This window comes from Sprattus sprattus (assembly GCF_963457725.1).
Source record: "Sprattus sprattus genome assembly, chromosome: 16".
Classification (NCBI taxonomy): domain Eukaryota; kingdom Metazoa; phylum Chordata; class Actinopteri; order Clupeiformes; family Clupeidae; genus Sprattus; species Sprattus sprattus.
In genome coordinates, this window is record NC_137914.1 from 8,308,734 (window position 1) to 8,326,233 (window position 17,500).

General features: G+C 48.5%; 1 protein-coding gene across 1 annotated transcript in view; it reads right to left on the bottom strand.

The window, feature by feature from the left end:
- plxna3 (plexin A3) overlaps nt 1-17,500 on the bottom strand; it is a gene marked incomplete at both ends in the record, with an annotated part of 116,405 nt that overhangs the window by 94,081 nt on the left and 4,824 nt on the right. The window lies entirely within an intron of this gene.

A 17,500-nucleotide genomic window follows, 5' to 3' on the forward strand; every position in this document is an offset into this window, starting at 1 on the left:
AGACATCAATATATACGGGAACAATAACACCGAACAATGTCTTTTGTCTTCTTCTTTCAAGGGAAAACAATGCTATCATTCCCTTCAAGATAGGCCACTCTCACGTCGTGTATTAACTTGGACGCTGCTTTTTTTCTCTCTTGTCGTCGGACACATTTCTCATTTCACACAACCCACTTATGCTACCATTCGTCTGAGGAAGTCTGCACTGCTCTTTAAAGATATTCACGAAAAAACAAACAAACAAACCACTCAGCCGGTGGTATTGCATATTACGGTGTGATATACAGCCCCAACGGTCCGTCTGAAACAAGACCATTGTCCGAGGGCCGCACACAATAGATGAGGAAGATGGGGCACAACAGTTCTCTTGTGTCTGCCAGGCAGCCATCCTGTCTGCTCATCTCAAATCACTAACCACAGCCCCTGAATGCATCACACGACCTGAAGCAATGCCCACTGAACCATTAACCCTGGAGGAGCGACAGGGGATGAGGTAATGGGTGGGGGAGGGGAGAGAAGGGGGTGAAGGGACGGCTTTAAGCTCATTAATTACTTCCGACCCCCTCCCCTCTTCACCACACACACACAGGCACACACACACACACACACAGAGGTGCCAGGCCACTGAGGAACACACAACACACACGCATGCACAAAAAAAACAAGGAGCATTGACTAGCGGTACTGTCTTCTGGGCATGCAAGCACCCAACTGGCGGTCCCCTACATCCCTCCCTCCCTCCTCCCCCCCCCCCCCCCCCCCCCCCCCAGTCCTACCCTCTTGTCACGCCACGCCACGCCACCCCAACCCCACCCCACCCCACCCAGAGAGATGATCTGTCTGGACAGCAGCCCTACTCACACCCCCCCCACCCCCCCACCCCCCCACAGCCTTTCCCTCCCGCGTGGCCACTCTTTGCACCAACTAGATAGACACATGAGTGGGGAGGAGGTGAAAGCTCTGTGTGTGAGTGAGTGTGTGTGTGTGTGTGTGTGTGTGTGTGTGAGTGTGCGCGTGAGTGTGTGTGAGAGTGTGCGCGTGAGTGTGTGTGTGCGCGAGTGTGAGTGTGTGTGTGCGCAAGTGTGAGTGTGAGTGTGTGTGTGTGTGTGTGTGTGTGTGTGCGTGAGTGTCTTTGTGTGTGTGTGCGAGTGTCTGTGTGTAAGTGTGTGGGTGTGTGTGCAAGTGTGCAAGTGCGCGTGTGTGTGTGTGTGTGTGTGTCTGTGTGAGTGTGTGTGTGTGTAAACCCGCGCACACACTCACACACATACAGGGACACATATTAGGCCCCACTTAACATGTGGCTAACAGCATGGGGTTGCATCTCAATAGCATGCATGCTCAGGCTTCTGATAGGATTTCACTCACTGAATCTGAGAAACACAGAACACAGAGCAGAGCACAGCCAGACAAAGGGCAAGAAACAACCAGAGATGAACCATTTGACTTGAGCATTTGCGGGTGTAAGCCTACAAAAAAAAATATAAAAAAATAAGAAAATGATTCATTGATGAGAGATGATGACCTGCCCAAGAACAAAAAGGAAGGGATTGTCTTTTTTTTTCTTAGACACCCTCTATTTGCCAAGATCAATTCCTGAAAAGGTATGGAATACGCTATTCTAATTTGTCAAAATTCATAGTGTGTTGAAAATGCATTATCCTCACAAGGAGCCCATTCAATAATTCATGGTGGAGTGCTCTCTCTCTCTCTTTTGCTCTCTCTTTCTCTCTCCTCACTCTCTCTGCTCTTCCCATCACCATTTTATTCCAGCACCCTTGAGACTGCTACCAAGGTCAAGCCCAAGCAGGCTCACTCAAACCATGCAGCAAACCCCAGGACACTCCCAGGCTTTACGGCCTAATCCAGAGCAATGTGCCGCAGAGCATTCTCCACCTCTCCCATCGCTTTCACCAAGACAACACCACCGTGACACACACAAAACACACACACACACACACACACAAAAAAAAAGACAGAAAGAAAAAGTTTGAATCACATCTTGAGGAGAGACAGATAGGGACAGCGGGAGAGATGAATGAAAACAAGTGAGGCTGCCCAGGGAAATGCCAGATTTGCGTGCTTCACCGTCGCCGTGGTAACCGAATAATAATTGATTTACCTCTCCGAGCGCGGGCCCTCTTGTATCAGATTTCCGAGTGCACACCCACACGCCCCCCTTAAACCGCCCCCCTTAAACCACCCCCCCCCCCCACCCCCCCCCCTTAACCATCCCCCCTCCCTCAGCTCTGTTGTGTCCTGTTTTACACGACTGTCTTGGGCTTGCACTCCTGCCTTCAAACAAGTCTTCCCAATCTCGCCATGTTACACAGCCGTTATTATTTAGCAGTGACATGTGTTTCTTTAGCAGGGCCCAGTATTGCTCTTGGCAGCCCCCCCACCCCCACCCCTACCCCCCCGCGCTTCAGTGATTTCTGCCTCTGCCTGTCTGCTCTGTACCGGTGGGTTCTATTTTCCTCAAACTGAATGGAGAAGTAAAGCCCAGGCAATCAATGGAATTGATTAAGATATTTTTGAGCCTGTCTGTAATAATTGGTCGAGGATATACTGCCTCTCACTGACAGTTGAGGCATTGCACCGCACCACTCTGCTCAGTTCTGCGCAGACAACCTGAGGCTTGGAGAGGAAAGACCGAAACCGGGGCTCAAATTATGATAAGGTGCGGCAAAGATTTGCTGACCAAACGGTAAATATGCATTTTAATATACTGGCGTAGGATTCCTGTAAAAAGGAAAATACATTATCAATTCAAATGCAACTCACAAAATGACTGGTGAGGCATTTTCTTGGTGCCACACATTTAATTTCTGCCTTCACCAACAATGGACCCGTCGGCCTCTGCGTGTTGGCAGTTATCTTGTTCCTGCTCCTCAGACTGATAGTAAAAGGCTAATTGAGCCCAGAACAGAGTGCACTCGGCTCGGCAGAAACTTACCTTTCTCAGCCATTTTCCAAATGGCATAATAAAATCTCAACGGCGCTAAGACGCATCACAAAGCTCCATTCATTTGGATTGAGAAAAACAGAGATGGAGATGGGCTTGGTGGGGGATTAGCTCATGCTCAGGCTAAACACACTGGCCCTGACCTAACGTGAGTCAGCATGCCCTGGTGACAGCATCTCAACCTGGCTCAGCGTACTGGGCCCCCTTCTTTCACTCGCTTTCTCTCTCTCTGTTTCTGTCTGTCTGTCTGTCTGTCTGTTTCTGTCTGTCTGTCTGTCTGTCTGTCTGTCTGTCTGTCTCTCTCTCTGTTTCTGTCTGTCTGTCTGTCTGTCTGTCTCTCTCTCTGTTTCTGTCTGTCTGTCTGTCTGTCTGTCTGTCTGTCTGTCTGTCTGTCTGTCTGTCTGTCTGTCTGTCTGTCTGTCTGTCTGTCTGTCTGTCTGTCTGTCTCTGTCTGTCTGTCTGTCTCTCTTTGTCTGTCTGTCTGTCTGTCTGTCTCTCTTTGTCTGTCTGTCTGTCTGTCTGTCTCGCTCTCTCGCTCTGTCTGTCTGTCTGTCTGTCTGTCTGTCTGTCTGTCTGTCTGTCTGCCTGTCTGTCTGTCTGTCTGTCTGTCTGTCTGTCTGTCTGTTTCTCCCTCTGTCTGTCTGTCTGTCTGTCTGTCTGTCTGTCTGTCTGTCTGTCTGTCTGTCTGTTTCTCCCTCTGTCTGTCTGTCCCTCTCATGCTCCTTCTCTCTGCTTCTCTTTCACAGTCTCTTTCTCTCCCTCTCCCTTCTTCCTCTCAAACTCTCTCCTTATTCCCTCTCCTTTCTCCCTCCCTCCCTCCCTTTTTTCTCTCTCTCTGTGACATGTTTAATATTCCTTTGACATTTCGGGTCCCATTTTCATTAGACCCTTTCATCTTGACGCTGGGGTGCCCTCGCCTTTTGTTAGGGTCAATGTGGATTCCAGAACCGCTTCCATCCGTCCGTCTGTCCTTCCGTCACTCCATCAAGACAAAGAGAGGAGGAGCGAGGCACGGAGGAGCGAGGCATGGAGGGCTGCGGGGCTCAGGGGGCTTGTAAATGTCCTCTGCATGAGGTGGAGCTCCTGGGGTAAGTCAATTCTGCCGAGGGGTAGGTGGGGGTGGGGTCGGGGGATGGGAATGGGAATGGGGAAGAGGATGGGAGTGAAGGTAGGGAGGTGGTGAGAGGGTGGTGGAGGGGGAGAACGAGGATAGGTGTGGCGTGGGGGGTAGGCGTGGGGGTTCTGCCTCGAGTTGGTGAGGCATGCCGAATCCTTGGATTCCCTAATCATAGACACAAGAATTGGATCTGGTGTCAGAGGGGGGGGGCGGGGAATATATCAGTTTGCCGACCCACACCCCCAACCACCAGCACCATTGTCCTCAGCACGTCTCCCTCTCTTGGGGCTGCGTCCTCTCTGGCTCTGTCATTTTAGGGCACAGGGAGATACCAGGCTGGTACGGACCAAAATAAATATGGCGGTTGATGGAATTCTCTCTGCCTGTCTTCTGTAAACGTGGCCTTTTGACAGACCACCTTGGAGAGCCATTTCACAGTCCTTGTTGTGGAGGGCTCCAATTTCTTGTCTTTACACCGAGAAAATCCGTACAGAAACGCACATCTCTGAGGTTATCTTTAAACATGTTCACATGACTCCACTGCTAGCTAGTGTGTGGTAATTGAGCCTGCTAAAATGAAAAAAAAAAAAATGCTAAAAGGATAACTATAGAATAGCTCTATGTCATTAGAGATAACCAGTGATGATTACATGACCGACTGGGCTACATAAAGCACAAACAAAGTCCAAATGTGTGACACAAGAAACACAAAAACAGATCTAGAAATAGATCTCTGAAACACAGAACTTGACTTTTTGGAGTTTCCCCTCACATTCCAATGATAAGGTTGTTTGGATTGGAGGGACATTTAATTTAAGTGCCGTCTCGCAGCGGTTTGAAACATTTCTGCAGTGACACGAGACAGACCCTTCTCCTGGTCTCAGTCTGACTCTTTTCCCATCTCTCTCCCCCCCTCTCTTTCCCTCCCTCTCTTTCCCCCTCTCTCACACACACACACACACACACACACACACACACACACACACACACACACACACACACACACACACACACACACACACAACAAACACACACAAACACTAGGGCAGCTGTACAGTACCGCCTCGCATACAGGAGGCCCAGCAGTGAAACTCCTGCCTCTAAGGAGCCACCAGGGAGCCGCATGACAACTTTAACAAAAGGCAGACTGTGAGCACAAAACAAACACAGCCATGTAAACATGTCACATCAACAACACATCACACAAGGTTACTATGCAAACAAAATGTGTACAAGGTTAGGAGCTGTCACGGATGACATGACAGATGCCTGAACGTGACTAAAGTCGACTGAAGATAATACTCGTCTTTAAAAAATGTAAAATATATATATAATTTTGTTTTAAAATGACAGGAGGAAATCTCCTTTAAACACGACTGCATTTCTGTGATATGTTGGTAAGGTTAGACTCACTTTAGCAAAAGGCACTATAAGACACTGTTGAAAAATCACTGGTAAATGGTACTTTTGTCGGGAGAGGCCCTTGGCCTTCAGGCCCTGAAAATATAAAATAATATGATGCATCTTAAACGGACTAGGCCTATATACACCTAAAACATTAGGCGAATATGAGCCTAACCTTACCAACATAACACAAAAATTCAAAGGCATGATAAGACACTGGTAAATGGTGCTTTTCTCTGGAGAGGCTCTGGGTCTGAAAATGTCATTAGTGCCGGGGCGCCATAAAGCTCAGCAGTAGTTGCTTGGCCTGGTTGAAGGGGGTACAGAGACCAGAGCCATTAGAAACACACAAATCTTTCAGACATATGTATACGTGCACACACAGAGGACACAGAGATATTTATTCATACGAGCTCGCACAGAAAGACCAGCAGGCACTCGTAAAGTCCTTTAACTTGAGCTTGCTAGCAGGAACAGTGAACCAACATGTGTGAGCAGGAGGAGGCTGAGAAGGAGTGTGTATCTGTGTGTATGTGTGTATGTGTGTGTGTGTGTGTGTGTGTGTGTGTGTGTGTGTGTGTGTGTGTGTGTGTGTGTGTGTGTGTGTGTGTGTGTGTGTGTGTGTGTGTATGGGGTGGAGTGTGTGTTTGGGGGGGAAATGGCTACTGGAATGGGGAGGGAGTGTATGAGCGAATGTGTGTGTGTGCGTGCAGTGGTGAAGGGAAGCTACTGGTAACGTATTTGTGTGTGTGTGTGTGTGTGTGTGTGTGTGTGTGTGTGTGTGTGTGTGTGTGTGTGTGTGTGTGTGTGTGTTGGAGGGGTCCTATGGGTGTTGGCGGCGACCTGGGTGTGTTGGAAAGTCAGGGCTAGCTACTGGGGAGGTATGGAAAGGGTTTGGCTGTCATGTCGTGTGCCTGAGAAAGCTCTGGGAGAAAGCGGCAGTCAGGCCTGATTAAGTCCCAGGATGATTGGGAGAGGGGAAGGGGAGGGGAGGGGGGTGAGGAGTGAGTGGTGGCAGTGGTGGTAGGGTGTGTAGAAGAGTCTATAGAGAACAACAATATGGCACCGACAGGAGGACATGATTAGGCCTCATGCTCGTGTGTATGTGAGTGTGTGTGTGTGCGTGTGTCTGTATCCGTGTGTGTGTATGTGTGTGTCTGTATCCGTGTGTGTGGGGGTTGGCATTATTATCCAGCACACGCACACGCACACACACCATCCCTCACAACAGCACCTGGCCCCTGCTTTCCCCAGCAAACTCCCCATCATGATCAATAATTACCCAGCAAACATAAACGCCAAACAAATCAATGATCCATAAACGGCAGGGGCACAGCCTCCAGTCAGTGACACCCCAGCACTGTGTGTGTGTGCGTGTGCGTGTGTGTGTACACAGAACAAGGGCTCCTTACCTCAGATTATAATGAACAACAACAACAAAATAACCTTCCAGGTCATTAATTTAGCAATTTAAGTCCAAGGTCATTTTTTAAACCAAAGCCCTCCCCTCCGGAAAGAAAAAAACAACCAAAACACCTTGTTAGAAATGACAGGGCTTGCAAATGAGGTGGCGACACGGCCGCCTTCGACCATGTGAGCAAACAGGGCGATTGGTGCCACTGTAAACACGGGCGAGCTGTTCCCAGCGCTGAGCCCCGAGCAGCGCTGGTGGCACGGCCACGGCGGCGAGGGCCGCGCACCCGTCCCATCTCCCCATAGAGAAAACACCAGCTCAAGCTGGTCAGCTCAGATAAATCCCAAACAGCAGAGAGGCGAAACACAGCCAGTGCCAGAACAACGAGAGTGGGGTGGGGATGGTGGGGATGGTGGTGGGGGGGGCCAGTGGGGAGAAAAAATTACATCTCACCCCCGCAGACAATAGGTCAGGGTCTTTGTGTGGATGCTCCGGAGGAGAATAGGGGCCTTTTTGCAGAGGCCTGAGTCCCTGTCTCTCGGGCTGGGCTGATTAGCTCAGCAGACTGCCAAAGCAGGGCCTGCCGGAATGCCCGTGGATGAGAGCGAGTGTCTGGGCCGAGAGAAAAGGAGAAGTAGGAAAAGAAGAAGAAGAAGAAGAAGAAGAAGAGGAGCCGAAAAAAAAAAAAAGTCATTACAATTCTTGAATGGCAGCCAAGGGAGGGGAATGCTAGTGTCCACACAATGCTGAGTCCAACTCCACAAGGAGTCACAGGAGTGCCATCACTGCCGTTCTCAGCAGCAGTAGCAGCAACACACACCCCATACTCAGTCTTGGGCCCCGGTGGAAAAAAATGGTGGGGTAGGTTCTGGGGTGTAAACAGACTTTGCATGGGTGGGTAGGTAGCGGGGGTATGTTGCCATTCTCAGCAGTAGCAGAAACACACCCCATGCTCAGTCTTGGGCTCCGGTGTAAAAAATTGTGGGGTAGGTTCTGGGGTGTAAACAGACCTTGCATGGGTGGGTAGGTAGGTAGCGGGGGTATCCAGCCATCCATCCATCCCCTCCATCCAGTAATCCGCAGACAGGGGACTTTGGTCTCCCTCTAATCTGCTGTGCAAACTGACATTAAGCGATGCTATTCAAAACGACACAATTCATTTACAAATCAATCCCCCAGGACAATGGTGATGGCATCCGCTGCTTCCTGCGGCTTTGCATACTAAACACCTCCAAAACGAAAGGCGGGAACGGCTCCCTCCAGTGATTAATTATGTGCCATGGAAGCGAGTGATTGTCACTCAACCTATACTTTAACATACCCACAAACACGATACAAAATAACAACATCAGGTAAGAGGAAAAATAAAAAAAAAACAGCTGTAATGGCAGCATCAGGCAAGAGGAAATGGGGAAAGGTACACGCTGTAAACAACATCAGGTAAGAGGAAATGGGGAAAGGTGAAACAAAAATGCTGTAATGGCAGGTAGCACTTTGGTCACACCAAAGATGTGCTCATCCTTGTTAACACTTACTTCAAAGCAAAGATAAAAAAGGACGAAAAAAACAACAGAAAGAAAATCCACATGCATGAGGTTCTTCATTTGCAGAAAGCCCAGAACAACACAGAAGACAAGTAACACTATATCGGAGCGAAATGCTAACTGTAAGTCTAATCAAGTGTATAAACAGTGACGAAGAAAGACTTCATTAAGTGTTTTCCCTTTTTTTTTTATATGCAGGCCATTTATGCAGCCATGTGAAGAGGACTCTCCTTTTGTTCTGCCTGTCATTCGTCAGGCATTGCTCTCTATTGAGAAGCTGTCCCAGCCTTCTAGCCTTCTCCGTAGACAATGGGGAGCACAATGCACAGCAATCATAGAATTAGCCGCGACGCAGGACGGCTTCGGTGAAAGCATTATTAAACCAATCAAAGTGGCATCATCTGACAGAGGCTGATTTCCTAAACCCGCTCCTTTAAAAAAAAAAAAATAAAAAGGGACTATGAAAAGCAACCATTTCCTGTCATAAAGGAAATGTGGTTTTCTCTCCTCCGCCATTCCTCTTTCTCTCTTGGATGCTTCTCTTAATTCAATCCCGGAGCTTCCATCTTTTTCATGTGCACGCGAGAAATGTGGTGATAGTGGGTGGGGATCCAGTGTTTGGAGCATCCAGTATTTGGTCGTGGTTAGGTCTTTAAAGCTTTAAATAGTCAGCCGGGACTTAGCTATGCCAGTTAGTTACAGTGATCTTAAAATAGGCCATCAAAGAAGAAAATACACAGAGTAGCATGTCCAGAGCGTCATTCAAAACAACAAGAACCCATGGAAAAAGAAGAAAAAAGGCAAAAATGGCCTCCTTCCTTAGTTACCTGGAAGACTGCAGCATTTCTAGGACAGGAACTGCAACTTGAAGTGATTATGGGGTGTAACTTTAGCAGTTACCATAATGATATGTTCAGAGTTGTTTCAACCTCTGCTTGACTGCTCAAATCAGAGCAACGCCCTCTGTTTCTCCCCCCCCCCCCCCTCCTCCTCCTTCTCTCCTTCTTTCTCTTTCTCTCTCTCCTTCCCTCTGTCGCTCTTTCTCTTTTCTGGAAAAATGACCCAGTTCCAGGTGCCTGTCTCAAAAGCACTGCGCCAAATCCACGTTCACCCCCATGCCCCTCAAGACCTCAAATTCGTATCCCAGAATCCCTCTCTGCTGACATCAAACATCACGGCGTGTTGACATAGAACATCACTCTTACTCAACAAAATGGAGGAGAAACCAGGAGATGGGAGAGAGAGAGAAAGAGAGAGAGAGAGAGAGAGATAGGAGGCAGGGAGAAATAAGTATTCAATGTTTGTTTCACTCTTTCTTCAGCAAACACCAAGGAGGGAAGCAAGGCTTCTCAGTATCCAAGAATAGCGAGAGGGGGGTTACCTAAAGCTTGACTGTGACTGTGAATAATGTATGAAATTTATCGGCAAGCAATACAGTGGCTAAAGGTATTTGATAACAGGGGGGATTGTCTCGCGTTTTCATGTGCGTATGTGAGCACGCGTGTGGTTTTCAAGAGAGTCAAATCACTTTGGCATCGAGACAAAATCTGAATCTGATGTTGAGTAACCACAGTGATTCCGCCTTTGAATATTTAATCAGCCTTAATTAAATGCTTATTGTTGCCCGCGGACACACACACACACACACACACACACACACACACACACACACACACACACACACACACTCACACACACACACACACGCACACACACGCACACACACACACACACGCACACACACACACACACACACACACGCTTAAGATGCGTCTCTGAATGGCAACTTGACCATGCGCACCTTTTGGAATAGAGATGCCTCCGTTGTTATTTGTGGCTGAATTGAAGGTGGCTGGCTGTGCACTGGGGGCCCCAGTCTGGTGACAAGCTCCAGTGCCATCTGTCTCTTCCACTTAAGTTTGCTGCCTCTGACTTGATCCCTTCAGCTCTCCTCAGCTAATCACCTCAGACAAACCATATCCATATCTAAACACTCACAGCAGATTGTCAGCCACTGCTATTGCACAGCATGGAGACTTAAAAAACAAAAATAAGACAGAGGAAGAGGGCTTAGGATCGGGCGAAAACTCATAAATAACCCAATTATTGGTCAGACAGCACAGTGCGGTCACTTTAGAGGAACTCATTGTCAAGTTTGGCTTGTTTTTCTACAGGAGCGGCCAGACATAGATCCTATTTAAGGAACCCCTGGGAAAAAAAGTGTTCAACACATAAGAAACAGCTATGTATACACATAAACACAACTCAAGGCATCAGATCTCCCAAGTAAGTGGTTCACTGAACAGAGCAGCAGAGTGGGAACACAGTAAACAAAAATGGAGCGATCTTGTCATCTAAGAGCAGTCTTGTGAGGGCCTTTTTAAGAAAACAACGCAAAAGATTTTTTGAAAGGGTGGGGGGGTGGATATTTTGGACTCGATTCAACCCTCGTGAAACAACAAACAACAACCGAGGGGGGAAAAAACGAGGCCAGCGAGCCTTGCATCTGACGGGAGCTGGAATGTTGATGCATTTACGTTATTAGCAGGTATGCGGGGGTTTTAGCTGTTGCCGCCACAACTAGCATCATAACATGAGGGGAGGGGGGGGGGGGGGGATCAGGTCCAGTGGCGGTGGAGGGAAAAGTTACACTGTGTGTGTAGCTGCACCATTCTGGCGGGAGACAGAAGTCATCTTTGTGAGTGCCTTTATTAAATAAATGATGTCTAATCGGCTCATGTGACGAGGGGCAAATTGCAGGGGAATTTCAAGAGACCCCCTAAATTCATCAATTTGCCCAGGACAGAGTCCTCATTGAAGCCCCATCGAGAGCCATCCTCTTAATTCTTCCTCCGTTTTTTTTTCTCAGCCATCGAGGCGTCCCAGTCTCACACATGTGCAGCTAAGAAGCAGCCTCACCAGCCTGTGAAAAGGCTGTGGAAAATGTATAGTGTGTGTAATTGACAAATAATGGCCGGTTCCCTGTATAATCCATTCCTCACCTCATGACCATCAGACGAGGAGAAAAAAACAGAACTGCTAGATTGAAATATGAGGCCTCTCTGTGTGGGCTTCGGCACCTCCAAAACAAATCCATAGTCTTTTGATTATATAATAGTTAATTTGTTAGTCATCATCGTAGCGTCTTTCTCGCGCTGCACGCCAAACACTGGCAGCACAAAAGCTATATAAATGGAAGGAGACGCGGATTGCTTTGGGAGAGGAAACAAATGGTGAATCTAATGGTTCATTTTCAGTGCAGAGCTCCAAGGTTAGCTCCAGCATAGAGGTTAGCGCCTGCGGAAATTGAGAGACGGCAGGGATGGGAGCGGAATGATAAAATGTGTCTGGCTGCCAGTGCGGGTAACAGGCGCCACGACCGACTGGAAAAATGACACATTATTTTCTGTCAAACGGCAGTGGGGGTAGGGTAGGGTTGGGGAACTGGAGTGAGAGGTGTGTGTGTATGTGTGTGTGTGTGTGTGTGGGGGGGCTGATAGTGGGGGCTGGGTTTGTAGTCCTCTTTCCCAGTGGAGACACCTGAACGGGGCGGGGGGGGCGGGGGGGGGGGGGGGGGGAGTTAGGCGGCAGTAACAGTAGGGGGAGGGGGGGATGGATGGAAGTGAAATGTAGGGGGAGGGGGGGATGGATGGAAGTGAAATGTATCCCTGTCCCTTGGAGACCAGTTCCTGAATCACCAGGAGCGCGAAGCCTTTAAAAAGGCGGGAGACAGCCAGACAGGTGCTTAAAGGGCTGTGCCCCGACAACTACCCCCTCCTCGCGCACACCCCCTCCGGCCCATTTACGACTGCGGTGGCAGCCCTGACCTTTAATGAAGTTATAGAGCCTCCTATTAAATTATGACAGAAAATGCATCGCCAAGTGCCAGGAGTCAAGGGTGGCCGCCGGGGGGGTGGAGACCCAAACATACAGGCTATAATCCCACAATGCAACACTCATATTCATTAGCGAGCACCCTTGACAGCCAGGCTACAAAGGTAAAGTGATTACCTCTGTTGCACAGAAAATAAAAAGGAAGCTAACAACCAATCGCTTAACAAACACGATGGCCAGCGTTACCTGCGGCCAGCAGCTGTTGGTTGAAGCGCGAGCACGGTGTCTTGGCTCTGACAGACTGTGGCGGCAAGGATAGTGTGTCCCTGTTTTTTCCCCATGTATTGCCTGGTCTTTCATCAGCCTTCAGTCCCCCCCCCCCCCACACACACACACAAACATTACATGAAGTTCATTACAAACAAATAACCTCATTTTCATGGCTGACATTACCCTTGAGTGCCCCCCCCCCAAAAAAAAACCTGCAGCCTGAACACAATGACTAGCACATCCTCATTAGGGGGAGATGTTGGCACATCTGGTGTTAACGGAGGGAGATGGGTATGAAACAGAAGGACATCTGGAACAGATTCCCTGCTACCAACTCTTGCACTACTGAGCAACCCTACCCCCTCCCACACACACACACACACACAAACCCCACATAGGCACACATGCACACACACCCACACACACACACAGAGCCCTAAATAGCATCTTCTGATTTCATCTGACCCTCACCCTCCACTATAAAAACCCACACGTGCAGACAGACATACAAACACCCACAGACACACACTAGCATACACACACACACATGCTCACTTTCATACAGCTCCCTCTGTGCGGGGCGATCCAGCTAGCAGGGCTATACAGTGTGCACACTTTGCTGAGTGGGTTGAGTTCGGCCCAAATCCATCCAGGCTCCCGTCATCGCTGCCAAACACATCGCTGGCGGCACTCTCACTCTGAAGGCCCGGAGCTATTCACCTTTCAGCCGAGTCAAACACTCACCTGACTCAATCGCTCATTAACTTTAACTATGCATTTTGATCAACACCGGAAGGTCACATTGCACCAGTCCAGCGCAGGCTGTTGCTAAATCGCTTATTGTTCCGCGAAGCCAGTGGAATGTAGAATAAAGTAAAAAGAGCAGTTTGGAGTGGTATTTTGTTGCTCTTTAAATACATTATTTAACGAGGGGGCCCGTTTTGCCTTTATGCGGCTAAAACATTTCATTAGCTGTTCACAGAACACAAAGGGGACGGCTACATATTTTTGGGAGGGCCTTTTATAACGATACTCTACATATAAATAATGCATGTTCTACAGCTGATCATAAAAAGGGCAATGACCCAGATTGATGGAGTAATGGCAGTTCACCGCTGGCTCTCGCTTTCCCTCAGCAGACCCTGTGATGACGCAGCAGCGCAAGCAAGGACACTCCCACCATAATGTGAATGCGAAACAATGGTAGCGCGTGGTCCAGACACAACATCCCTCAGCCTTGTTGTGGGGGTGTGGGGGGGTGATTTACGGCAAACAGATTTAGCCATGATCAAACGCGTTGTGGGGCCGGGCACGCTCGTAAATCTACGGTGCGGGCGCGGTTCCACGGTTCCTCGCTCCACTCCCGCAGTCTGATTTACGCGGCAGAATTAGCTTTGATTTCCATCCCAATCTGAGACGATTCAGAGAAGGGGTGGGGCAGGGTAGGGGTAGGGGTGGTTCTGAGGCGCAAATCGAGAGGCTCTCTGAGGCTGTCACTCAAGGCCGCCATGTTGACCCGCGGGGGGTTTCTCCTTCCCCATCACCCTGGCTGAACCCAGGGGAGCGTAGCGAGAAGGGGACCTTGAAAAAGGTAAAGGACGCATGTAGCCTTGCAGCCATGCAGAAAATGATTTTCATCGGCTGTAATCAAGTGCCGGTGCAAGGAAAGAAACTTAAAAATAGAACAGACACATCCCCTTCTCTCTGTGTACCTGTCAAACGCTCCCCTTAGGTTCCTTGAACCTCCTCCACAAGTGAGCTAGCTCCAGCATTGTGATGACAAACTGCACCAACCGATTGCTGTGCAAAATCAGCCGCTCGTGATCTCTCACAGCAGTAAAAATGCCAAACCGCTGCTAGAATATGTTCTATTTCGTATGACAACGAAACAGGTCTATTTCACTTAATGCTCAGAAACATAAAGCATGTCATGTAGGCTGTACAGAAGGAAATGAAACCTGCCACATGTTATACGCTTTTCTTATAGCTTCAAGTGCATTGTGAACGGATGGCACTGAGGTGATATGGATTTTTTTGATTGAGCAGATCCTGCGATGCGTCGATGGGTCACTGGGATAGTATTTCCGTTGTTCAAGTGGCCACGTCTGTAGAGCGAATGAACGAGGAATAACAAAACCATTTCAACGCAGACTACAGCCTAATGGACACATGTACGGAGTAAAAAATAGCCACCCTGTAATAAATAGCGCACATATGCAGAGCACAACTCTGACACCAGACTCTCATGAGTCACACACACACAGACAGATTTATCAGCAGCGGTTTGTCTACTGTGGAATATGCCATCAAAAGACCCCTTGACGCCGTCAGTCTTATTCAGAGGTAAGATTAGCTCCCCATCTCTCCTGCTGCTCTTTGACTCATCTGTGGGATTGGAACCGCAGACCCCACCCAACACAGGAGGAGATTTGTGGCTTTGCATGCAAGCGCTCGAGCTCTACAGCAAAGATAATACGCCAGGACCCATATTTAAACTTCACCCTACTGCCCATTTTACCGCTGAAATAAATCCATTCAAGATGTGGCAAGGGAAGACTGCCAAAAAAGCTCACATTTTTTCACCCTTTTCATATGAGAAGTGCAAAGGTGTGATGCTGTCCTGCCCCCGGTCTACCGGCCGTAAAAAAGTAAAAGTAAAATAATAAATACTGCAGTTCTGACACATTTAACCTCAGACTTCTCTCCATCTGTTTCCCGTCACATGACTACAGCAGCTGGTTTTCTTATGAGAACCTGTGTTGTGTAACACCTTGGGCGAGGGAGACCGGTGAGGAACCTGACGGGTAGTAGATGAACCCGAGCGGCGCGCCCCCGAGTGGGCATGTGGGGACAGGAAGCGCTGAGGGTTTCTCGCGGGTGATTTCCGCGGCGGCTCCAGCCGAGTGGCGACTCGAGCCCTCTCTACCGCTGCCAAAACAAACAAGCGTTGGAACAGGAGATATGGTGCAATTAAACGGGCCCCCCTCCCGCATTCTCCAGCCCTCATTATGGCAGCCTGACCACCAGTTCACCGTGCTGCAAAAACACACCACTCGACTGACTTAAGACGTGCGTTTCTATACAAAAGTGTCCACGAGATAAAAGCTTTTGGGTGTTACTGTTTTGGATTTCCAATGAGACTGCAACATGACCCACTGCGTGTGGGTTTGTCTAGCCAGGAGGCCCCGGTGCTTAGGCCAACAAACAATACACAGAAAGGAACAGGACACCATGAACCTCGCTGCTGTCCGATGACTAAAAAGCTCTCACTGTTGTGTAAACATGCTCTAATGAATACTACGGCTGCCGCGGGTTTCTCCAACCTCTGCCCCGAATGCCGCTTCGATCCGGGCCCCGGCCCTCGACGCACTGTCAAACGGGTCCATGCGGCCTTTAAACAAGAAATCAATCCGAAATATGTGTAACTGCGAACATCTGTTCCATTCAAATCAGGAAATCCCATTTTTCCCAAATCACCCCCTTCACTTCCCCTCATCTCCCTGTGAGTAAATAAGCAAAAACAAAATTACATATCTGTATGAAATCCACACACACATTACCGCAGAGCACAACCCAGTCCAACACCGCCGATACTTCCAACAAAGCAGACAATAAACGCTGGATCAAATTCATTCACCATTTAATTTGGATCCACAAACCCCTGTAAAGAGGCTCAGCAGCAAGGCCTTTGATCGCTCAGTCCAAATTACGTATGGTAAATCAAAACAATGTCATAACAACCCCTAAGCCTACTACATAAATGCAGCATGTGGCTGACATCTATCTGGGACCACTGCTAGAATAATATCATAATGGTATCTGAATTCCATGCTTTCTGCTTGCATCTGTATTTAGCAAGTGAAACCACTACAATGAAAAGTGGTCCTCTTAAGACTATTTCCATGGTGAATTCCCTTTAATCGTCATAAAGTATAGAAAATATGCACTTGAGTGTGCTATGTAATCAGAGCACAGACACTTCCCTAATAACTAGCCAAGTTCTTTATTTATGGCCTTTAATATGGTTGTAGCCTTAGCCCCTCTGACCTGCTAATTTGATCATGGACAAGTGAGAGATGGGAGGAGTAGTGTGGTAGAACATGCATAAACAGGCAAAGTCCCATAAATAATTCGAGTCGAAAACAAAGCCCTTGACGGCTCTCCGTCGTGGCCCCGAGGCTGGAACTTCAGCCATGCTCGGAGTAAGGCGGGCGAGCATTTTTATATTTCCCAGTAGGGTGCTTGGATGGCAAACACACATAACTGTAGCATATTTCACTTCCATCCAATTCATTTTAATTATTATGTCTGCTGCAAAGGAGCCAAGTCAGCTTCTCCAATGCTTTTTTTTCCTTCTTCTCCCTAGCCTCCTGTCTCACGTTTAATTTAATTTCGTTAATGAGAGATTCTCCATCAACTGCAACTTAAGCACTAATATTGCAGGCTCCACGCACACACACACACCACACACACCACACCCACACACACACCACACACACCCACATCTCAGCTGAGCAGTTGCTGCATGAAGTAGATGGCACTATATGTTGACTCATCCAAAATCTCAACTAGCATTCATTTACAACTGGGTTTATATGCCTTTGCACCACAATCACATGGACCTGAGATGGACTGCATTCATATAGTCCAGCGCTGTTGTACCAACGGCTCAAAGTGCTAATAGCTCTCAACAATCCCACAAAACAGTGATTACCGGGGCGGGTGGCAGGCAGGCAAGAGAAGGCTATTTTCAGGCTCGCTCACACACACACACACACACACACACACACACACACACACACACACACACACACACACACACACACTCCTGTGCTCGCTGCTGTTCTACTAAACACACAGGGGTATGGAGAGTCACGAGGTGCCTTCCTTTTATTATTGCTCGGGGTTGGGGTGGGAGGGCTGGCTTGCAATGGTAAGGGTGGTCGGGGTCG